Source organism: Amyelois transitella, chromosome 13 (genome assembly GCF_032362555.1).
Source record: "Amyelois transitella isolate CPQ chromosome 13, ilAmyTran1.1, whole genome shotgun sequence".
NCBI lineage: Eukaryota > Metazoa > Arthropoda > Insecta > Lepidoptera > Pyralidae > Amyelois > Amyelois transitella.
In genome coordinates, this window is record NC_083516.1 from 4,209,409 (window position 1) to 4,236,021 (window position 26,613).

A 26,613-nucleotide genomic window follows, 5' to 3' on the forward strand; every position below is an offset into this window, starting at 1 on the left:
AAAACAAAACAGTTGATTGTCAAAGTTATTTACAAAAAAATATAATGTGTGTAAGAGATGTAACTCAATGAAATATATATGTATATAAAAGCCACTTTGAGGTAAAGCATTTTTTGTATAAATAAACCGAAAAACGTGCCCCATCAGTGCCCCTTCAGTGCGCCGCAAAACACATACACATTGCACATTCAAAACCAATGTACTTTTGAGTCTAAAGCAATTCCTTCTCATCTTAACATAAACAATATAGAAGCTATTAGCTTTACACATACACATTTCTAATTCAAATAACTGAGCACTGTATACAATCTTTTGTGCAATAACTACTAAATGGGGAATGCAAAAGAGTTTAATTTTACGTTTAAACAGTAGCCACCTGGTCAACCAAATACCAAGTCCATCGTACATATAAAAATCGCAAGCACTTATAGTATATAATATACGAGTAAAAAAGGACCGAGCACTAGGCTTCCCATATGAAGAAACTGAGTAGGAAATATAAAAATAACCTTCGCATAGTTTAAACAGTGTATGTAAGGATAGCCAAGTTATACAAACCTTATATATAATAAATATACCAAAAGCAATAAAATATATGTTTCTATGTTTCAACAAGGCGTATAAATGTTTACAAGTAGTCACCATCATTCTCGTGAAAAATACATTTGAAAAATACAAATTGTTAATTTTATACATCCGCCGTACATTTAATGTAAACAAAGCACTAATTAAAGTATATGAGAAATACACGAAAGAAAAATATAGTATAGATGTATAGTTGCATAATAGCACCTTAAAAGCGAGAAACAGATAAAAAAACAGATAAAAAAACAGATAAAAAAAGTACCGGTGATTATATCTACATCCCCACAGTACATGTATATGTGAGCAAGCACTTGACACAATACTAAATTTAATTTCTTTTTTGTTAGACAGATATATTCCAATTTCGTATAATATAAATTTCTTCTCTTATTGATTTCTTGGAAGACATGTCTATTTAAAGAACTAGCAGCTTTCTACTACGGTTATTGTTCTGATGCTCCACTGTGAAACTTTGGGGACATAAATAAATACGTTAAGTTTTAGATTTGCAGCTAAATTAACAAACTCTCTTATAACTACCATGTTTTAGATTTTATTTCACTGAAGAATTATGTTTATTAATTTATGAAGTTATTTTAGAATAAAGATAAGAAATTACTATTTGTTACGGATTTCTGAATATATTTGTGTAAAAATAAACCGTCCATCCCAATCGTTCCGTGGAACAATTGAAACAACGAAATGGTCGCAGTTGTCATTAGGAAAGGGCAAAATGAATTTGCAAGGGTAAATTTTAGTGGTCTAATGAATATGTAATGAATGCGTCTTCTTTCTAGCATTAGTCCCGATTGCATCCTCTTCTTCGGAAGAGAGCCTGCGGTGCGCCTTTGTATTCTTGCACGTGATGATGTATACCCATATACGCTCGCCTTTTGAATAATTAAAGGTTTAATTATACTACATTAATAAGTTAATAATTTTCCTATAAATAACGAATGGGATGATTTATTACAAATTATAATATATATGTACAACTATTACGAATCTATTGCGTAACTAACATTGGCATTTATGTTTTGTTACAATAAATTATTATCTGTTAAACCAGTGGCGCAGTAAGTTTAACTGCGTAGGTACTGGGTAGGAGTGGCTATTTTGGATTTACGATAAAAATATATGTTTAATAAGTAATAATTCATATGAGTAATAAATTAATATAATTTATATAAGCGCATAAAATTTATATGAGTTGCACTAATTCTTGAGCACATTGCAAATCCTACATTTTTCCGGGATGAAAGTTTTCTTTTCTAATACTTAAAAAATACGTATTTCAATTTTATTTCTAACTAAGTGAAATAAAGAAAATTGAAGAGGTAATAATAAAATATCCAGACCCACTTTTCCATTTTTATAATATTGATTAGTATCATTACAATCAAATGAAGCTATTAAAGAAAATTTTGTTTGTGTAGCACTGAACTTGGTAAATGCTTAATGCTTTATCATTGTCTGCAAAGGTCACATGACCGCGACATATCCTGTTTCATTGTATGGATGTGATTGATAATTCCAACCGTGTTTTCCCCACACTGCCAGAACACTACCGGATTTCAGACACCGTACTTGTTATTTATTGCTTCGATGCTTTATCCTGTCAGATAAATGTTCAAAAGTTCAAAGTATATACTTTGAACTTTTGAACATTTATCTGATCTTATAACTGGTTTTATAAAACCCATAGGATATATAATCTGTACCCAAAATTAAGAGAATCATGAAGTGGTTATTTTATTCCTGACTCTTGGCATTAATATGTTATGTCTCTCTGGAGTAGACTCTTTAACCGAACACCTGTCTGGTCTACGAAACCTTGCTGTAGAACTTATCATGTAAGATTTTCTTGATTATGAAGGTTTCTTCATGACGTTTGTTATCACCGGTACGGAGCTCAGAAAAGAGTAATTGGTTAAAATTGGGAACGGTTCGCTTTGTTGAGGCTGACACTTGGAATACTACCACTGGATCACTGATGTTCTCGTGTAAAAATTTCCAGTTTAAAAAAAAACAATTCTATTTCTAATGTAACCAATATTAGAATTCCCGTATTTTTCTTGAACTAATATCCAATTTTACTCAATATTCATATATATATATATATATATATATATTTCATTCGAAGTAGTTCTTGTTTCACAGAAACCCAATGCTTGTTTCTGTAGAACACAACTGGTACATAATTTACAAATCACAATATGTGTATGAATCCAAATTCAATGCCAAAGCATGGAATTTTGTTTACCAAAAAGTTAAGTACATTAAGTCCTTGTTAATTCCAAATCAAAAATTACTGTCAATATATTTTAAGCTTTATTGTGTAAATAAACTTGTAAAGTACAAGGGGCAGACATAATGCTATATATAAAATATGTAAGTTATCAATTCTATTACATTTGAATTGCGTTGAGTCTAGAAACTATGTGAATTTGACTATTTTATTCGAATTAAAATTAAATTAGTTTGATTGGAAACAATCGTTCTTACGCTAAAGTAAAATTTAGTAAAAAGATCTGCATGATTAGATGACCTAGCCATGATCTTCCTGGGGTTAAAGGATCATATAGTTGGAATGTTCTGATGGCATGACACTATGTAGGGCATGTGAGTGTAAAGTGCGATCCTAGTGTCGAGTCATTCCTGAAGCAATATCGCCATACTCTTAGAAACCCTGAAAGTTATTTGCAGCTAAGCGTGTAAAATAAGGCTAAATTCTGTATAGCTGTAATAACGATGATGCAAAAGTATTTGGCAATAATTGAACATAAATGTAACTGAACCTTCAACACTACTTTGATAACGATACAACGGAGCTGTTTTGTTCCAAACAATAACTGACAAGTTTATAGCGGCAGCGTACAAAAATCATAAGTATATTTTACAATTAACAGTAGTGAGCAGGGCAGACAAATTGTGATTCATTTTGCTGTTCATAATTAGCCGTAATGAGCGTAAAAAGTGCAAACAAAAGAGTGGACTTAAATAATAAAACATTCAACACTACAGTTTATGATTTACCTACCTTTTGTTACAATGACAAAATGATAAATCACTTATTATGGCACTGGGAGGGTTGGCACAAAACATCACAATATACACTATTCGTATACGACTTTTGTCTCACTGTTGAAGGAACACTTGGTTTTTAGATCGCGGCGGGATCGTCGCGGGGCACATAATTCTCGATATCGAGTTTCGTTGTACTAAATATCGGTCGTGTTATATCGGTAAAGGCTCGGGCCGGACTGAGCGGTTTATTATTATATCGCGGGAAGGAGCGCGGCTGTATTCAAGGTTCCGAGGCGGCCGCCGCCGGCGCACGTTCCACCTACCGAGGCTTATCTGGCGTTGCCTTTGTCGTTCACGATTCGCTTCGCTCGACTCGTTCGTTTCGTCCCATTACGTGTATATCTGGGAAATCGTCACGAACAGTTTTTGAAACATTTGTATATACTAGCAAAGATGAATAGTATTTTGGATTCAACAAGGACAACATTTTTGCTACCATCTATTTGCTACCGCTACGCCGTAGCTGGACTACGCGAGTCAGCTACGCCGTAGACGTTCTGAGCGATCGATGGCGTTTTTAAATAATATATTTTGTTAATTGTTATGGGTACATTAATGTATGACGTGTACTTTTTAAACTAAGTTGACAATAAAGATTAAGTATATTCGCTGTTGACATTTGTTACATTGACTCCTTCAATGTATCTGTTCACAAGATTATTTTAAAACGTTATCATAACAAGAGATCGTATATCTCATACATTCTGGGTAAAATTGCAAAGTATTGCATGTTGAAACATAACATTTTCAATTATTCTTATTAAAACAGACTTTTCTTAAATCTGATGATTTATTTAGTAAACCATATTACCAAAACATATGCAAAAGCATTAACATAAGATGAAAGTATGCATATACCACGCCTCTTCTCCGGAATCGGGGGTTAAAAGGAACAACCTTTCCAGCATATTGAAGTCTGGTGATACATGTACTACCGCACGAATCACCTGCGCCCGCGCATGGCGATACGCGTGTCCACTTCCACGTAGCACGATAACCACAACGTGACTCAATTGTCAAGCATCCACCTCCCTGGTGAGGACGATGATCTCATCATACGAAGGTGATAGCGAATTCCTTTGAGATTTTATTTATAAGAATAAAATATTTAAAAAGTAACGTTTTCAAAATCCATAGGTACTTATATTATTTAATTTCACTAAATTCACAAACCAGCTTTCAAACAAAGCAGCTTGACTAGCAAGGGTTGGTTTGTGATACATGGATTTGTTACCTATGCTGGTACGGTTACGTCCTGTAGAAGCTATCTGGGTAACAGATATCAGGCAAGGCCGCGTCCGCCGGGCTAAGCAGACTACGTAGTCTTCGCTGAAGATTATATGCATCCAAATGATTTTAAAACTAAATTCGCTGCAAGACAAAGTTGAGAAGTAGAGAGTCAGAAAGCAGACCCCATGCCCTGAAGCTCAATGGAAGACAACTCAGTGACAGAATTACTAACACTTATTATTATTCTCCACCAAAAAATTTCTCCTTAAGGTTAGTTACAATCTCTCTATCAAAATCGCACGACACGATTTATAAGCATCGAGCAAAAGCAATTGGGAACATTAAGCATATCTCAATGTTGTAATCTACCTGCAAACTTCTGCTAATTCAGAGGTCTGTGTTGTATCACTGAGTTCGACAAGTGCAACTTTCTACAAAGCACAGGATTTCAGTAAATATGACTACCATTCGTTGACCCTGGGGTTATGCTTAGATGTCATGAACTTCTATAAGAACAGTAGGTTTTCTCATGACTAACTTTTGCTATCATCCTTTTTTGACTAATTTTACTAGTTTGATATTCGATACAGTGTTTAATAAGCGATTTTGAACGTGAACAATACATAATTTTTCGGATATTTTCTCGTTTTGAGCGCATCAATGTCATTCTCCGAGTCGATTTTGTTGAAACTTTGACAGTTATTAAGACAATTAGGTACATAGTATACATGAAGAATATTCTTCAGGGGATTCTGAGCGAAGCCATGGCCATTAGTAAGTCATATCTGGCGCATAGATCAAACATACCTTGATATTTAATTAAATGCCATTTGTTTTACCCGGCTAGTCGGAAGTAAAGTCAGCCTTTTATCTGATATTGTTCATTAGAAAAACGTCGAAGTGTAAATGAACGCAGCTCAGTATCCATTTCCTGTTTGAGAAGGCCAAGGAAATATTACGAATTAATTTGAATAATCGATAACAAACCCAATGCCAGATAAATTAATATTTTATGAAGTTATTAACAGTTACTGTCACACCAAACTCAACACAAATGTTTGGATACATACACCAAACTCATTAATGTTTGGATACCGTTTGATAGATTATAGGATTATAGAATTAATATTGGATACGAATAGATAATGGAGTAATTTTATTTAAATATTTTTTTACAAAACTAAAATCTTAGGTAACTAAAAAGACCTTTGATTTATTATGATTAAATCGTAAATTAAAAAAATTATAATACACAACACGATGGAACTTGCTAAGTATGTAAGCGATATAAAAACACAACTATAAAAATTACAATAGATGAGCGGCGGCTTAAATGTTATAAATATTGCTGTATCAATCTTATAATGGGTACTTATTAAGTAAATTTTCTTTTATAGATAGGTACAAAAATATTACGGGCGCATTTCACATTGGTGACAATGTGACTGACACAACATAAAATACAAATTTGGCTTAATGATACTTTAAAGACCATGACTTTTTATTTTACAATTTATAATTCTTATCGATGTTTTGAGCATAAATTCACAAATCATAAATACAATAATGTTCATTAAACGTAATTATTCACGACACAGTATACTGATGACATCAGAAGTGTATCCGCAACAGTGGTCAATGTGCTGGAGTTATTATAATAATTGGCACTTGTCAGTGGCATTTGTGGTAATTTATGAAGGTGCAGTGGCCAGCCGGATGTGCGTGATATTTAAAATCAAGATCTTAAAAAATATATTTTTCGACATTTTATTTACAGAACAAAAGTAAAAGTTTTCATATGTAGGGGAAGACACCTCAAAGTGCCGACAACCGACAACAAAATTATAATTATTGTATTTGCCTAATATTTATCTCTTTTAACTCCTATATTCTAAGTGGATTTATTTATTCGAAAAAGAAAAGAAGTGAAAAATAAAAAATAACCGGTGTAATGATGATCTTATTTTCGAAAACCATCGACTGGTCATCGACAACCGACAACAAAATTATAATTATTTTATTTGCCTAATATTTATCTCTTTTAACTGCTATATTCTAAGTGGATTTATTTATTCGAAAAAGAAAAGAAGTGAAAAAGAAAAATAACCGGTGTAATGATGATCTTATTTTCGAAAACCATCGACTGGTCATCGTTATGTGTCATACATCTGTCAGGCTTTCGTAAGGTATACATAATAATCCGTGTCAAAAAATCATATATGTGCTCAATAATATTCTAGCTTCGTTGAAGTTTCAAAAACAAGCCGTGTCCAATTCAATGTTCAAAATAATATAACAAATCTAAATCCAAAGTCACGTATTCGAATGCGTTTTCGTCTAATTGATGCAACGGAGGTCACAAAAGACTGTGAAGTAAGTAACGCGTGAAGATTGACCATCTTTAAACGAAAATAAGCTGTGCTGTTAATGTTGCACTCGACCTTCTGGTAGGTTTTTTATTCATAGCATGCACTTGTAAATGTTATCGAATCTATCTGGATCAGCTGTTTGAGATGTGACCTTCTAGCTCATCATAAGGACATGTTGCGTATTATTACATTACTAGATTATGCCCGCAGTTTCGCCTGCGTTAATCTCGTTTATTTTCCGTTCTTGTGAAAATTTCGGAATAAACTATCGTTGTGCTCCCATACATTTCATAAGGAATGTACTTACCAAATCACAGTTAAACAACATTCACAAGTTTGGCTGTTCAGGCACGAATATTTTTTATATGTTTAACTGATTTTTACCGGACAAGTTTTCTTAGGAAATCCATGTGTTCTCTTTTTATGAAATAGATTTCCACTGAACTAAACAAAAAAAGATGATCAATTATATTATTTCAAGACGAAGTCAATATTGAAACATTGCTACTTGTTGGTGATCTTCACAATGAGTCATCCCACTAGTTCTCGAGGTTAGACTTATGAAACAGTCGTTAGTTAAATGAATTTATCCTCTAGTTATTAAAATGTAACATAAAGTAGTACTAGTCATAAGTATCTCGCAAATATTGTATTTGCAAGTCACATAGTAAAGCCATTTTCATATGAGCTCACCCTTTGTCGAATTTTGCACGGTATACTCGTTATAATACGGCTAATGTCTTATTTCTCTATTGTTTATGATATGGTCAAGCTTTTGTGCCTAGAAACTCATTAACTTTAAAAGCAAATTCTAATTTTAATTTGTAAATCGTGAAAATGTATTTAATCTATCTGGTCATGTAGTTTTCTTGTGATAGCTTCAAAGCTTAGTCCACTAAAGAGAGAAAGTAATCAATTTCAGACTTAGTACCATTTATAGTATTTTTTCGCAATGCTCATTACCGACAAGTGTGCTTCTTTACTTTTGTAAACTAATACACAGTTATGACCTGCGTCGTGGTATTGATCTAGATATTGAATATCATTTTGTTGTCTCATCGTGGTATCTAGCCTTGCCATAGTCGGATTTTTGTGCAACGGTTTATACCGTTACAAAATTATTATTGATCACCTGGGCAAAAATCCGTTATCTTTTATTATAAAAATGCATATCATAAATACCAATAAGCAATTTTAGGTGTAATCAATGCTTTTGAGCCCGATAGGAATATCGTGTTATTGTGTGACCGACACATGTACGTTTCAAAGAAATGAAATGTTCTAAAATTATTGGGGAATATTGGTTTACGTTCATTAACGGTACTCATCATAAACATGTATTTAGTCGTTTTAGTTTTTATGCCAGAACTATGACCATCTCTTAATTTTAAGGGCCACATAATATGTATTGAAATTGTTCGAAGAGACTGCACTCAGCAAAATAAACGGTTCAGGTTTGACTGAAAAAATCTAATTCTTTTTGAATTGATCACACATAGTACGGTTGTAATTGATTTACAAACGGAAGGAAAAATAATATTATATTATTACTTTAGCTTCTCGTCGGAAGAGGTAATGAATGATGAACCAATAAGCGAGAGAATACAGGGTCGCTTTGGTCGAGGACCTTTGTCGACCTCAGCACGCATCGCAATGAGCAGGAAGATACAGACACTTCCGCGATATTTAACTAGTCCTGCCTCACTACTTAAATAATTGGGTTTAGTTATTTAAAAAAAAGTGCGATATAAATTTATATACATTTGCAGCTGCTCTGCAATTATTTTGCAACGCATTCATTTGTAATATTTCTATGCAGCGAGATTCCAAGTACTTAGTTCTGAGAATGCGCACATTATTTTCAACGTGAATATAAAAATAGTGTGGTCCTAATAAAGGCATTTTAATATTTACATTAATTCATATTACTACTTTAAAGCACTATTATCTATCTACTACTACTACTACTATATATCTAGAGCTGAAAAACCTGACTCAAACAATCCAGGATCCATGGTCAAAGGCTCCTCTGTAGAGTGGTGAGGATGGAACCGGGAATAAATCCAGGAGGAAGAATATCTAGAGCTAACTTTTCAAAGTTATAAAGTAGTTTTTTTTATTATGATAGAAATTAAATGAGTAAGTACGTTTCGGTAAGTAGCTAAATTTTCTTAGGTACCTATTTAAATCATATTACAAACAAGTATAAAAAAAAGGAATAAAAATCCATCAGAAACTGATAGCAAATATTTTGTGAGAATATATAGAATGGGTGCTTGGGAGGCCATTAAGGGTTTTAGGTTTTAGTTTAGCAACCTTTGCAAAATTTAATAATGTTTATTGCTTTATCGATATAATCGTAAAGTCGTATGACATCACTAGTCCCCTACGGTCACGCGCACCGATCACGACCACACGAGCTAGGTTCCCACTTATTTCCCATGTTATACATACATACATACATACATACAATCACGCCTCTTTCCCGGAGGGGTAGGCAGAGACTACCTCTTTCCACTTGCCACGATCTCTGCATACTTCTTTCGCTTCGTCCACATTCATAACTCTCTTCATACAAGCTCGGCGGTTTCGGGTACTTTTGACCTGACCCTTTACCAGGACGTCCTTAATTTGATCAAGATACGTTCGTCTAGGTCTTCCCACTCCGACCTTTCCCTCCACACTCTCCTTGTATATCTGCTTAGTCAACCTGCTTTCATTCATCCTCTCCACATGACCGAACCATCTTAACATACCCTTTTCTATTCCTGTAACTACATCTTCTTTCACATCACAACATTCCCTTATCACGCTGTTCCTTATCCTGTCACTCAATTTCACACCCATCATACTCCTTAACGCTCTCATTTCCACTGCATTTATTCTGCTTTCATGCTTCTTTTGCCATACCCAACTTTCACTCCCATACATTAATGTCGGGACCAACACGCCCCTGTGCACAGCCAGTCGAGCCTTTTTGGATAGTTTCTGACTGCTCATAAAGGCATGCAAAGCTCCATTCACCATGTTCCCCGCGTTCACTCTCCTTTCAATATCACTATCATACTTGCCATCTGATGTAAACTTTGATCCTAGATATACAAACTCTTTCACTTGCTCCACTTTTTCTCCTCCAATCAAAATATTACATGCTGTCATTTCTTTCTCCATTTCAAAAACCAGTGTTTTAGTTTTACTTACGTTCACTTTCATTCCTTTCTCTTTTAAAGCTTCATGCATACAGTTTACCATCTCCTGTAACTCCTCCGCTGATGACGCCAGTATAACCTGATCGTCGGCATAGAGCAGACATTTGACGAGTAACTCATTCATCCTTAATCCACTTTTAGACTCTTTCAAATCTGTCAAACAGCTATCCATAAATAGGTTGAACAGCCACGGTGACGCAACACATCCTTGCCTAACGCCTTTCTCAATCTTAAACCACTCAGTGTGCGCTCCGTTTATCCTGACACAAGCACTCGAATCCTCATATAAGGATTTCAGTGCTCGTATTAAGAGACTGCTCACCCCATGCATAGAAAGTGCTGACCACAATTCATTCCTCTCAACTCTGTCATAGGCCTTTTCCAGATCTACGAATGTGCAATAGACTTTTTGACTCTTGGCCAAAAACTTTTCGGCTATGCACCGCAAGGAAAAGACCTGATCAGTACATCCCATTCCCTTTCGAAATCCCGCTTGAGCATCCCATATTTTGTCATCAGTTTCATTCCTGACTCTATTAATCAATACCTTAGCATACAATTTGCCGACGACGCTAAGCAGGCTTATACCACGATAATTTTTGCAGTCCAGCTGTGACCCTTTTCCTTTGTAAAGTGGCACGATACCCACGATTCCCATGTTATGCATTATTGATTATAATTACATTAATTTTAAACAACAAATCAATCTTATACATTTTACATTTATATTCATTGAGAGCATTTATACTTATTTTATCTTATCCTTTACACTTTATATTACCTATATATTTCAAAGCGTAGTAAGACTTATTTCAGGGTCATCATGTTGATAATTGCAGAAATTACATGGACTGTAAGTTGGTTAGTAGGTATATTACATTCATGAGGTATTCTTTATGGGTACGAAGAATAGAAAAAGCTATTTTACTACTAGTTTAAGTCGCAACACTTTCATAATGAGTTCAGAAAAATTACACGGCGTATTTGGCACAGCTGACTAATGAGCCAATCTGGGCGTTCAGGCTGCAACAGTGTTTAGCCAACGTGTACAAAGAAAGTGCAAGTAACAATCGCATGCGCATGCGGCAAAATGCATTGCGCAAGAACCTCGGTGGTTTCTCCCACGAGCATGTGACAACTCAATACTATGTAGTCAATACTAGGGAGGCAGATTTATGATGAAAATAAAAGAGATACTTAATTTTTTTTTATAAGAACTTCTCATGTTGTATTATAAAAAAAAAATACGGGATTGTTTAGAGATTATAGATGCGGTTATCTTTACTAATAACATAATTTTTGTTCTGTTGAAACTATATTCTAGTTTTGTAAATTTTGATTAAGGTTTTATGACTTAAATTAAAATTCGTGAACATTTTAGATCAAACTATAATGTTGTAACTTGCTGAAATTTAGTCGTTTAAGATATTTTCTTCTTTGTAATAATACTTCCCACTAATATTATAAATTGAAAAACATTTTAGCAATTAGCTAAAATATTTTAACACGACTATAATTAATGTTGGTAAGATTAAGGTAATTAATATTTGCCATGAAACGAAATCTATTAAACGAATACGGACGAAACTGTACAGTAATACAACTTAACTCAGAATAAGAAGACAAAAAAATTGTATTTTATAATACCTATGTGTTATGGATAACAGCGAATTGCTGAAATCTTATTGGGTAAAAATTCAAAGTATATTCGTTAAAAACGTCGTCATGACTCATAAAAGGATACGGTTACGTGATACAGTCGGATGTTATTCTAACAAGTTGTTTGTAACAGAACTAAATCTACACAATGACCATAAACGTGTCTAAGCTATAAACTGGTGGATAATATTTTTACATAATTTATCCGGTTGTGAAACGGAATATCTATTTCATTAATTGAAATTGTAAAAATCTTTTCCCGTCTTTGATAATAAATATCATAAGCGAAATGTCAGAGATCTCCTTTTAGTGAGTGTAGTTTCTTTAATTTTAAAATCGGTTCATGTTACTCGTATTATGTTGTTGAATGTATTATGTTATGAATACACACATACATTGTACCATTGTACTAAATTTCTCTTTAGTTTAAGTTCTTTATTTACTTTTTCCTTGATGTACATAAATAAAGAAACATACATGTATAAATTACGTCCATATCTCTTACGGCATGGACCAAGCCAACAGACTTCAAAGACTGGAAGGCCACATTCAGCTAAATAAATACAAATAAGCAAACAAAACATATTTTGTTTGTCGCTTTGTATGAGCAAAACAAAAAAATGAAATTTTCTCTTATTCCACATAATATACCGAATAAAAGCTTTCTACGATGGTTCTTTGTCTGTAACTCACTCAGTCAATAACGGAAGCGTTTCCTAGGTACGTATAAATACGAAAATGGGGCAGGCAAGCGTGTAGCGAGCAACAGCTAATCTTGTTGTTATTTTGCCAATGAACTATACTTTGATTGATTTATCTTTATGTTTTATAACGATGTAAGTAATCGTTTATAACGATGTTGACAAGGACGTAGGATACCTGTCAATATTTGGCACGTTTCACAGGTTTCGCAACCAAAAACCTTGCTCTGAATCTCTGAATGCATCAGTAGTCTCATAAAATGATTCAAAATTTATTAACTGGCAGTTGTGTACTAAATTTGCTTTCCTGTTTGCTATTATTTCTTTAATAAAATATGCAGCAATATCATTAATTCAAAAGTAACTTTACTTTGCCTGCTATGCGTAATTTTAAACGATTTGTTAAATTACATATTTGACGAATTTAGAATTTAGTTTGCGTTAAGAACATAGCAATTTTGTGATCTCATCAGTTAAGTTTTAAGGTGAACCATAGCTTACACGGCTTTTGCCGCGAACATTTGATTCAGTTTTAAAATATTTAACTCTTTATTTCAAGGAAAAAATAAACAAAATATCAGTACTTATAATATGACACTTTGTCTTTTCAAGACTTTTGGTCCTGTCTACCCCGCAAGGGATATAAACGTGATTATATGCATGTACGTAATACATATGGCAGAAAAAAGAAGGATTATATTTTTTTGTGAATACTATTAAAATTAGTTAATATTTTGTCAGTTAAATTATAGTATGTGTCATTCAATCTGCATTTTTAGTTAAAATTGTAAAAAAATACTATGAAAGTACTGACTAACTGTTATACACAAATGGTGTGTACTTATCTATGCGTAAAAACGTATTACCGTACGCAGTATTATGTCACGGACGTATTATTTCAGATCTGCACTAGTTTTGAGCGTCACGACAATTTCTTAGCTAATTACAGACATTACCCACTATACATAAGTTATGGCATGTTACACTAATTGTAGTGTTTAGCGACCACGCGACTGAATACCGCTTTGCAGAAGCTGCTTTGATTATATACTTATACGGAACACTTGTTTCCATAATTAAATGATAAAAATGTATGATACAAGCTTTCACTATTTTTTACACCATTTTTTCATGTTTTCTAGGAATAAAATAAAATAAATATATACGGGACAGATTACGCAGATTGAGTTGGCTACGAAGCAAGATTGACGTGATGCTAACTGATCGATACTATATTTTATAACTATACTTATATTAATAAACCTCTATGGCCCAGGCCATTCAGAGAAAGTTTGTTTCCTTCATGACCTGGTCGGGATTCGATACCGGTAACTTCGGTGTCACAGACAAGTGCACTACCGCTGCGCCACAGAGGCCGTCAATTTATAATAATAAAAAAGAAGTAAACATGTCTTCGCATTTATAATATTACTTGGCTTGTTTAAAATATTAATGTGTCTTATCAGCGATTTCGTACAATTTCACTTTAATATCACATGTAGATATAAAACAATAATGTAATTCGTGACCCAAAGAGCCGGAGATCACTTCCGCTGTTGACCTTTACTCAGAACAGGTAATTCAACTTCTGGGTAGGTACATACACATTACTCAATACCTGTGACGACGCTATCAATAGTTACCTACTCGATCAATCGGCTTCGCGTCTCGAGATACCAATTAATTGTGCAATATGTTTTAAGAATAGTAATCAGAATAATTATTGACATTAGAAATGCCATATAATTCTTTAAAATAAAGTAATGGATGTTTTGCCGCCTGGCAGGCAGTTTTCTACGCGGTTATGATGATGCTGTCAAATAAGATAAAAACGTTAATCAGAAATTTCTTTTTAGTAACACTAATTAGCGTTAACAAGAGCGGAATCTTCTGACACAAGCATATTTCGCTGAAAAGGAGGCTCCAGCAAATGACGTCCTGTAATTATCAATTATTACCCAATAAAATAGACGACGACCAGTACTTACAATTTCTATAGTCTTATATTATTACGAATTCTATGGTTTTAGGCAGTTTGTAAGCAATCATATTGAGTAGAGTTAAAATTAACTGTAGACAAATAAAATATTATCTGCCATATCTGCTTATTGTTATTAAATGTCGTTATTTGTTTCTTGTAATTGAAAATTACACAATGAGCGGTTGATGTAAACAAATACAAATCTCGTTTAATTTACAATTGCCAGTAAAGTTATCTTCAAAATAAATAATGTGACTAGCAATAATAGGTATGAATATGTCTTTAGAAACCAAAAAACTGCTATAGAACTACTACCCGCATACTTTGCGACTGCCATAATACCCGCTTTCTTCGCAAAATATGTACATTACATAACGTGTAACAGCGCTGCGCCCACGGCGTTCAAGTATGGGAAAAACGCCTTTATGACGTCACACTATTGAGTAAAATGCAGCAACCAGGATATAGCCGTGAATTAAAATAAAAAAAAAATAATATCTGAAGTCATTTGAAATTTTTTTTTTGTATTTAAGGTCTGGTGGATGTATGTGTATTCCTAGTACAAGCACTTGGTCCTTTCGCATTATATGTAAATAATGAGAATTAATTTATGTCTATTACTTTTCTACTTTTCCTGCTCCTCACAATCCAACCAAAGCAACATGAAAATTTTTATGGCAAGGCAAATTTTCGTCTCTTTTTCTATCCGGCCTAATTTATTACTATAAAGCTATGACTAAATATCTTACGATGTAGCTATAAGTGCCAAGATTCTAGTGTCGGGTTGGGAGACCTTGATCTAGTTTTACAATCTGGGACTTACTACATGTTATCTTCTTCTCGTCTCCTCCTTCCTTATGTTCGCTTCTAGAACAGCATGGAGCTTGCACTAGATGGATCGTATCTAACGATCCATACCTGAGCGAACTGTAATGTACATCATTTAATTAACTATGTAGTAAGAAACTTCTACTATTCAATATAATTGAAGTTACCTATCTATAAATCCATCTTCATATTATTATGTTGATTTCATTAGAATTATTATCAGAAAGGTTTGTGTGTCACTAGTTACCGGATAATAATTATTTTAACTACAACCATAGACGTATTGGAGTAAGGATATCATTATATTTTATTATCGTGCATTTGGTAGGTATTAGGCACGCACATGTAATAAGCAAGTGCAACGTCCATGTAGACAAAATGAATGCGTTCAACGATGTCAATGACACCTCATATTCTCTAAAATGCATTTTGTTATAAATTTTATAAGTTTATAATTATCATGTTTCTTAGGTGTCAATATATGTAACTACTTACGGATGAAAGACGTTTAATGTTTTGCACATTCATTATTTTAATAAAAGACGTATCCACCTAATGTATGCTTTTTGTTTATATATTACATTTTCTTTTATTTCAACAAAATTCATAACACTTGCAAATTAATTTTGCAATTTATCTCTCTTCATATCTTCAGTGGGTCTTAGTTGTCTGTGTGTTAATTAAATGGCGTGGATACAGTATATGCGCATGAGCATCGAGGTGTGAAGCTGACCCTGGCACGTGGGTGTAGTCAGGTGGCGTGGCGTGGCGTGGCACATGCTAACTGGAATCACTTTCCGGACTACTATGTGCAAATTCACTACTGCTTGATCAAGCATTTGGTTACATGAAGTTTCCAATTTCTGTTTATGTTCTTTTAATTAGCTGGAAACAGTTTTTTTTCCTTTTTGGGCAAGTAGAGTTCTGGTCTAGCCATTAAATTTTAAACTTCATGGATTGCCAATGAACTGTGGTTTGATTGAAATTGATCTCTATTAAAGTCAATTTAAAATTGATTATGAAATTCTTGAATATTGTTGAACTATAAAACTTATAGTACCTTAATCTGAGTGATCGGATATTTTTCTCTGGTTCCACGTTTTTTCACTTAGATTGGTTATTTTATTTTTAAATTATGTGCTATCTAACTACCTACTTATTTCTTTCTAATTTTGCTTTCTTTTCTGTCTTGGTTCAAGTTCTGCTTGTACGAGTACTAAGCAGAATCAATGATTGCAACGCACAGAGTTTTAGAGTTAATGAGCCTCTGTTATTAAAAATAAAGACACAGTTTATTACAAAAACGTTAGATTAAAAATGTTGCAACACAGTGGCAATTATTGCATCAAAATTAATACGGAAGACGAAAACCATTTATCTGACCAACAGATCTACGTATAAATTGCCTTGGAGATTCGAATAATAATAAAGCATCCGTCATATTTCCACATCTGTACCTTGATGCCACCACCATTAACATTTACGGTCATGACCACAGCTTCTCGGGTCCTCACGAATACGAAACAAAGAGTAGCCAACAATGCCCAAGTCACGTTATTGGCCATTGGAAGTTGAATGGCTTTCAAGTCTTTTTATGGAGTTTTTTAAATAGTTTTTAATTTCTCTTTAAGCTGCAGATATTCATGTATGTAAAAGAGGACACTGACATATCAACGCAAAGTCCAAACCATGCATGTAGGTTCTAGTACTACTAGAGAGGAATAATAAAATAGCATTGGAAGAAAACAAAGCCTTTTAGAATTTTAAGAAATAATATGGGAGAAAAATCTATATAGATAATAATTTAATTATTATAGTGAGATTACCTTTGTAGCAATAGCGAAACTCGTACTCGATCAGTTTTTGAAAATACAAGTATATATCGACTTCTACAACTATACTCACGTTACAACAAAAGCATACACTTGTCGAAGCCTACATGCCTGCGCCGGCGCCGCGTTCCGCCGATGTCATGGTCTCTATTGACACTTTCACCGGGCCTTACCTTCCTTTACGTCACCGCCAGTCGGTCAGCCGCCTCAATTATATCATCACGAAATCAGCTGCGACTGTGAGTAACTAGCGCATTAGCACACTGCATTAAAAACTAATAGAGGTTATCTAGTAAAAATCTATGAAGATGATACTGACGAATTATAATTTTCATGTTGATGGTTTGGTATTATGAAATTCAACTATTTGTGTAAACAATAATCCAATATAGGTAGGTTAGGTTACTCTGTAAGTGTGAAGGTCAGACGGGAGTCGCTTTGTGTAATTTTTCTGGGATCGTGGTTACAGGTGCATATCGGGCTCCTCTCCAGAAAGGTGAGGATGCAAGTGGGACCAACACCAGGATGATGGTGTATTATGAAACCTGAAGTAGATTTACCGTTAAATCTCATATAAAGTATGCTAATTAAATTAGCTTTGCTACTTTTTCTTAACCACCCATTTATAACCATAATATGTTTAACCTCTTAAACCTCCATTTGTTTCTTAATTCTTGTACTGTTGACTATTGTCATTCATTATTCACATCTTATTCATCTCTTGCCATTTCAGTCATTAAATTGTTACGTAGGCACCAATTATACAAGTACGTCTTTGTATTTGGTTGGTATAACTTGTTTAAAATCTACATTTATTATATGGCAACCTTTCATTAGGGCTTGCGAAATGGATATAAAATATAAAATTAAGTTTGTTTCTAGTTAGAATTAATATTAACGTACATTACATATCTTAGGCTAGGGCCAAATAATCTTATAAATGAATGAAAAAAAAAATTATCATCGTAAACCTTTTTCGTTTCTGTTTTTTGATTTTGTATTTGATGCTTGATTTTTACAAATAAAGAAAAATAATTTCGTTACTTAATTATATGCAAAGAACAAGCCATTTCTCATTATCCAAGTTATTCGACACTCGTCACAGGTAGGTTGCCTACCAACAGTATTGTCTTTGCGGTTTCTATTTACTGGTGCGTTTCTGGCCATTCGTCATGGGGTGTAAGTCATTGTGATGTTGTGTAAGTCAGGACTTCACTATGAGGTCTCCAACACAATGCGCAAAGGATTTTGTAACTGTGTTTTAGATTATGCGAATTGCTTATATAGGAGTATTTCAGTGGACTAGTTCATTGGATTCGAGAAAAATTTCATTCAAGTTTCTGATCTCATTGTATTTATTTATATTTTGCGAGTACGCGAATCAATTTTCTCTTATTTTCCTGCAGTTCATTCCTTTATAGTAACCATATTGTTAGTCTCATCATCATACTTTATTTTCACACAAGTTGTGTATTTTTGCTTGCTATATGTTGGTACTTAAAAAAACAGTTCCGTTTAACAAAACCTTCGCGCTAATAGGTAACGAAAGTCGCTTGGCTAGAAGGAAATGGCACTTTAAGATGATTAAGGAGCTTTCATGTCTCTCTTCGCAATGGTTTAAAACGGTGCAGTCCTATAAGCATTATTTTTTTATTTGTTTTGAAATATAAGAAAATACATACCTGAGTTCCAAGATTGTTTTGTACTTTTCTCTTTTCATTTCCACGTATTAACGTAAAGTCACCTTCGCGTTTCACTCATCATTTCACAACACTCACGCCGTAATGTTTTTACATAAACACTATTTGCACTTAGAAAACGGTCGACAGTCTTATCCCAGTTGCCACGCGATCTGTAACAACCAAATATATCATTAATACATACTATGTAATAATATATTATTACACCCTTTTCTTTAAATCCCAAAACATTTTATGATGTTTAATAATTACATATATTGAAACTTCCTTAAAGTTATACGTTCCTTTTTATGGGACACAAACTCAACTACATTTAAAGCAAACTTTATCTTTGAGAAATCTGTCCTCTGCGAAATTTAAAACGGAAATTATTTTCTTAAAATAGTAGAAATGTATGTGAGAGTCAAAGAAATCTTAAAGGAAACAACAAAAGGGTGACGCAACCAGAAATTGGAATGTAGACCCGGACTATTCTCACGGCATCAGAGTTTTTGGCGAATGCGAATAAATAATAGCAGAAGGTAAACAAATGCGCAAAAAAATTTACACTCAAAATTGTATAATAGTGTGTTCAAAGTGCAATTCGTATCTTTTTGAATTGATCTTTTCTCTCCTACATTTCGTACTCATTGTTGTGGAATCATCAAGAAGATACTCTTACTTCGCAAAACACAGTCTTTTACTATCAAATATAATAAAGGGTAAAGTTTGTAACTTCCCTTCAAACTCTTCAACGTTAAAAAGAATCTGTCTATATATCTGTATATGCCATAAAATAATAATACGTAGTTGATTTGGAAACCACTTTTTTTAAGTCGGATTAAAGTTACTTTTTCAGTAGTACGGTTTTTACTTCAAAGGTTTTATTTAAATTCAGCACCGTCATAAAAGGTGAGTGTTATAAATCAAACTTTATAATTTTTTGGTAAAATAAGTTATTTCTATGGGTGTTTTTAATGGGATTCAACAACGAACTACAGAAGTTATAATGGAAAGGTACTATTCTTGTAATATTACCACCACCTATCTAATCTAGACCAAGTGTGCAGAAATCTTCGGAGGTGTTTAAAGCAAAGCGTGGGAAAATAAAAACATTACATACTTATACGTAATTAATCTTAAGTTCACTTCGGCATTACTGTCAGATTAACGTTTGTATCTCGTGCTGATCAGTTTCTACATAATTTCTAGTTAGCTAAAGTTCAATTGAACGTGATAAAATGATACGACAGTTCTTTGCTATATCTACGAAATCTTTTTAACGTTGTTAATAATATTCTTGAATTCAAATTCTGCTCGCATTATAAAAAGGATCACATGCTTCATACTCTGATAGGATCAAGAAATACCGAGGCAAAGCGAGTATTTGTCGAATTGCAAAAGACGGCCTTCATCGCCAGGACCCCGGGCGTACGCCATTTCAGTACAATCACTCGATTCTAACCATCTATAATTACTTATTACACTAATGGAACTCTGATCGACAATATGTGCCTTGTCACGACTATATAATTACTATTCTTGGCCTATCGTCTTGTAGTGTGTTTGACAAATTGACTACTTGAGATTATTAATAAGACCTCGTACAGACTGTTATTAAGAATTGAATGCGAAAAATAATTACTACAGAATAACATTGTTGCTGTAATTACTTCGTACATTTATAATTACTAGCTTTATGTGTAACTATAACTTGGTCTAAATTTAAATTCAAATGTGAAATTTGAATAAAAAGAAGGATGAATTGTAGTTATTAAGTTAAAATTTAACACATTTAATTTCTCGGCTATAATATGTAAATTAAATATTTGGCCTCTGCTGTTGCAACACCAAACCGAATATTCTCCATCCCATAACGCACTGACGAAACTTGTACGCGAAAATTAAAGTATGGATTATTGGTAAAGTCAAGTGGTTTAAACATACTTGTAGAAGGACGATGACATTAACACGTATAAAAAGTAAATATCGAGGAAAAATTCTTGCAAACATTGTGTAGTGAGCAGTGACGTCAAGGGCCGCGTGCGTGGCCGGTTGCGCAAGAGTTGCCGCGCAAACATACATAGATCACCTGCCCCTGCGGCCTTGCCCGAAATTCTTCTTTGACCTGTTCCACCTTCTCTGTTTTATTGATTCGACACTAATTCTTTCTATTTGCTTTGAATTTTTGTCATTTTAAAAGATATTTTAAAATTTTTCTTACTTAATAATATACATTAGCCATATACAGGTTTCGCCTGCATCTCCGCCCGCATTGAACTAAAATTCTTAGATCCGTAGAAATTACCAATATTCACCAGAACACAAACAAAATTACTTTCGCTTTGAGGTTGGGATAGGTAAGCACACACCCAAACAGATTTGACTTAGATCTTATTAATATAGGCTATTTTCCTGGTCAATAATTGCAATAAGATTTTTTTGAAGTTTGAACTTATGCGAAGGCCAATAATAACTAGACTAGCAATTAGCACATCACATAACTATCCCTAGTTTACCGCAGTGACTACATGCCTCTGTATAATTATAATAAGAAAATATTTTAACAACTCTTTGGAAACATCTGGGAGCACGGGCGAAAAATCCAGTTACGAATTATGAAATTGTATGAAATGCAGTATCGCCCAGCAAAAGCCACGGGAAACGCGTTTTATACTTTGCAGCTGCACTAAACTCGGATCTAGATTGCAATTTCCATTAATTATGTACCTTTCCTGCTATGTTGTTTGGGTGTGTCGTGCTAAACGAAGCGTTCAAATGATGTTAGGTTGACATACACATGCAGGTCGACGTTTGATTTCGAATTGCGTTAACAATACCTACATTACATAAGCTTGCCTGTTCGAGAAAGTGGAGTATTTGAACAGGTAATTCACGGAATGGGCATTTGTGAAATTGATCCCATACAGGCGATGTCGTCAAATGGATAAACACAAACAATGGGATTTATGTCATGGCATGCAAATTAGTATACAAGGAGTCTTTTCCACACCTGCGGAGTGTACGTGAGAAACTGTAACACATTGTTTTGAGAAAACAAATGTCCGATCAGCGGCACTGTGGGAGCACAGTCAGCTGACAATAGGTGCGCTTACATGAGTATGTAAGCATAGGCACGATAGATAAATTAAACAATGAAAATCAACATTAATTAACAGCTCGTTAAAAAACTGATGAGACTGAATAGAATAATAAAAATCTAATTTACAATGTGTAGTATTATTTTGCATTGATAATTAATTATACAGCATTTAAATTAAATGACTGACTATCACATTTACATATAAGCTAGTAAAAACGGTAATTAGACACCCTTAGCGTTTAAATACTGCTGTTATTCAAGTCAAGATGCCTAGCTAATTTATTTATTCACTTACATTATTAAGTTCCTTCGGGCAAGTGTTGCGCAAGGCTTTAATAGATTCAAACTCGACGTTTATGGCATACACTAGTGTTAGAAAACAAGATTTCTTGCCGGCGACTTCCAACGTGGAACAAATGTCAAGACCGTCGGTAAAGCGCAGTCGGGTTTTGCAACTAGGACCAGAAATGCCTACCCAGCTCTAAGTCAAATGGAACAATCGCACTTTGTAAATTGTAAAGAGGTTAAATGCGAAATAGCTTAGGCAACGAGACAAATCTTTCAGGGCATCTTTTCTATAGAATGGGCCTCAAACAAACATTACCCAATATACTCGGTCAGAATTAATCGTAAAATTGAAATAGGTTTAATAATCGTGATTCGTTACGATTGCAATCATTGGAAGCTATGAATTTGTTATGGTCGTGATCGCAAAGTCATGATGTGTGATCTACATAAATTACACTTGAAATAATTTACGATATCCGTGACTTCATATACGTAGAGTATTTGGCGTTATTTTGTTATTTTCCTTCATAAATCTAGCGAGTTAAACTGATGATAGTAGAAATACTGAGTAGAAGATCAACTCTTGTTAACAAATTATTGTGAAAATATTTAGTAAAGCTTACACAGGTTAATTTTAGAAACTAATGCCTTACGGCATAACGAAGTCCCCTATGCCGTAATCATTGGTTTCTAACTTTAGATGTCTTCTACGTTAAACATATCAAAAGAGAGTAGAGTAGAAGTAATCCAATTCTTATTTGCTGGAAATTATACAGAGACTAAATTTTTTACGATTCCTTCATATTTCTTTCGTTTCATGCACGATCATCACACTCTTCATGCAAGTTAGTTTGTTAATACTCTACGTTATTAATATGTCAGGTTTCACTTTACTTCGGAAAACATATAATTTACATATTTATATTGAGAATGCGTATAGAAATAATTGCAACTGTGCTGGCCTTCACTTGGAGGACAGATCGGGCGCATCCGCACGGTGAACTGCAATGCTGGCGTCAGTAACGGAATTCCAGTGTTTACAGCTCATAAACGGTGAGATAACTGGTGTGAGGTAATGCCTGTGACACACATAGGCTTAGAAAAATATGCCGTAAATGTCAGGCTAGCATTGTATTTTAATTATGCATATTGAAGTTGTAGGTTTTGCTTCGTAATTCGGATATATTTTTTTGTCTATGTGAATTAATCACACTTTTTTAAATCATTTTAAATTAACTTTTTTCGCCTGAGTGCATTTAAATATACTCTTATGTATCTATACTTCATTATCTTTGATTGATCAGAAAAAGTAATTTAATTACCCTTTTCAATTCTGAGGAAATGTACTAAAATCTTAATGTTCGTCAATATTATTAAAAAAAGAAATACAATAAAAATAATTCTTAGACCTCTGTCTATAGTATTGAAATCTGCGTTTTAGTCATTAATTTTGACTGTAAATGTGTGTATGTGTAGTATACATTTTTTCATATCTTTTTTTGTCTACGGATAACGAATATGAGTAGTTGCCACATACTCATTTCATGGAGGTATTTGAGAGTTACGTAAAGTTTGCTTACAATGAAAAAGATGAATTTCGAGATTTTATAATTATCATGACTGACATGTACAAAAACAAAGATTAATCCACAACACAATTCAATGTCTACCCTCAGGGTTATAATTCATAGTATGTGCTGCGGTTTAACACAATGTAACAATTATAAGTCGTTTATATTACTCAAGATAAGTGTTGTAATTTTCATCAATATTTTCTCTTGCTTTCCTGATTTTACCTATCCCATATATTTTATACTTACTGTTGAAGTTATGTGTCATTGATTCGAGTTATATGGATGCTGGCATACTCTTCATTAAGTTCATACTTATAATTGGAATTAATTATATCATATTAAAAGTAGTGACAAAATATGCCCTAATGCACTTTCTTTATTAATGAAAATTCTAGTGTATCTGCCTGATAGTAAGCAAGATAGGCGTGGGAGTCATTCAAGTAACTTAGGGAAGTTGTAGGTATTAGAGAATAGAGAAGAGGCGAGGTTTTTTTAGATTTTAGCAATTTTATATGTACGAGTATTTCGGTGACTCTTTTTTTGGGAAACTCGCAAGCTTTAAAATGGGACATTACTTTCAGGAATCAATAATATTCTGGATTGGGCTTGTGACCAGTAGGTATCGCTTTTGTTACATTACAACAGTCAAATTGGTTTCAAAATGGACATGGCGCTTGGTTTAACGGAGATTAATGTTGTATTGTTCAATCGCATCACTGGACTCCGTGGCGTAACGTTGAATGTATCAAATCATGTTGGAAATTGGCATAAATTATAACATTACAGATGTAAATCTTCATACTCGATTTGTTTTCTTTTTATTACTAAAGAATTTTTCTTAATCTAAACTTACACGTTCATGCTCTCACACAACACATCAGACACTGCATATTTCTCCTGGCTTTAGTCCCAGTTGCATCAGTATGCAAAGGCATATGGTCAAAGGACCATGGATCCTGGATTGGAAAAGTAAGGTTTTTACGCAAAGCAACTCTCATCTGAATTATTTAGGTTTACACATTATATAAATGTTATTTTGGAAGAGTGACATTTGCAACACAGTTAAATAACTTCTACCAGATATCATCGTTATTCTATGTGTTTAAATTACTTATACTTGTTATTGGTTTTCCAAATATATATTTTTTCATTGTCACTTTGTTTGTTATGCTTATAAGTCTGTTTTTTCATTTGATTATCTCGACTGAAGTGGTTTTGTAACGGGGGACTGTTTCGGTTTGTGCTCATTAAAAAGGGATAACAAATTTTTGAAATGTCGGTTGTAATTTGAAATATCGTTTGGCAATATTTAAATTTATTTAAACTGTGGTGAATCCCAGTTTCCCTTTGCAATTATTTCATTATACCAGTAAGTTTCGGTTCTAAACTGAACTATTTTCTATACATTCGTTATTTTAGAACCATAAAATACATCTTATCTCAAACCAGTTAGTCAGTTATTTTTTATTGAGTGTCAAATGCTTTGGTTGGTCAACGTATAATACTTAGAAGTAGTAACGTTTTTATGATGGAGTTATTAAAACAAGTTTTGTTTAGGAGTTTTAAGGTCTGTTATTCACTGGGATAAACAGCTGCAAATCTTTTATTATTTATAAGTAATACCTACCTATTATTAATCTGATTACTTATAAAAAATGTTAATAGATTAAAATTACTTATTGATTATAGATTATTTTTTTACGTAGCATTCTGAATCTTGTGGCTATATTGTTTTTGTATTACTTTAATGGAATTTACTATTGTTATGATACGTTATATTTTAAACCTAGTAGTTTTATAAAAAAATATTTGTATTTCTTTGATTAAATTAACTATGACAGCAGATGTTTATCACTCTTAAAACTATTTGACATTTGGCAAAGGTCAGCGAGTGAACCTAGTCATTTACTATGTAGGCAGTAGCGATGAGACCTTAAATGGGTTTAAGAAGAGATGAAAAGACTTAACTAATACAGTCTATCTACATTGTTTTATAATTCTGACCCAAAGTAAAACCGCAAGTAATCACCATAGCTCCGTTGTCCATCTGATTATGGACAATTAATTCCAATCTGGCTGTAGGTATCTCATAAAATAACATTTTCACAGATTTTGTATTTCTATTGACAGCGTATGAATATCATATTTAAAGTCTAAGTACCTATATTCAAGGATTTTGTTAACAAAGATTGTATTACTACGAGTTTGTGTTCAACTCGAAGAGCTGTTAATTAAGGTTTAAAATACTTCTGCTTAGTAGTAACGCCAATAAATGAAGGGAGAAATCAAAAATGTTTACCTACATATGTATTAACGAGTTAATACCTGAGTAGTTGACTTTTATACTTTTACTCTTTTATATAAGTGACTTTGAAAATGGTAATAAAAATCTTCATATTTTTCATGCAGAGCAATAAATCCTTTAATTTGCCGTCTCCTTAGAAAAGACTTCAACGCGTTATATTCAGTTACAAAATTCAGTGTAAAA

General features: G+C 33.4%; 1 protein-coding gene across 2 annotated transcripts in view; it reads right to left on the minus strand.

The window, feature by feature from the left end:
• The window catches only part of LOC106131401 (dual oxidase maturation factor 1), a 55,399-nt gene that overhangs the window by 28,493 nt on the left and 293 nt on the right, over positions 1-26,613 (minus strand). Inside the window, exon 2 of one of the 2 annotated variants that reach the window (XM_060947252.1) lies at positions 19,164-19,333. The gene's annotated coding sequence lies outside the window, so the exon portion shown is untranslated. Of the gene's footprint in view, positions 1-3,625; positions 3,929-19,163; positions 19,334-26,613 lie in introns of those variants that run through there. The other variant, XM_060947251.1, reaches the window with a different exon arrangement.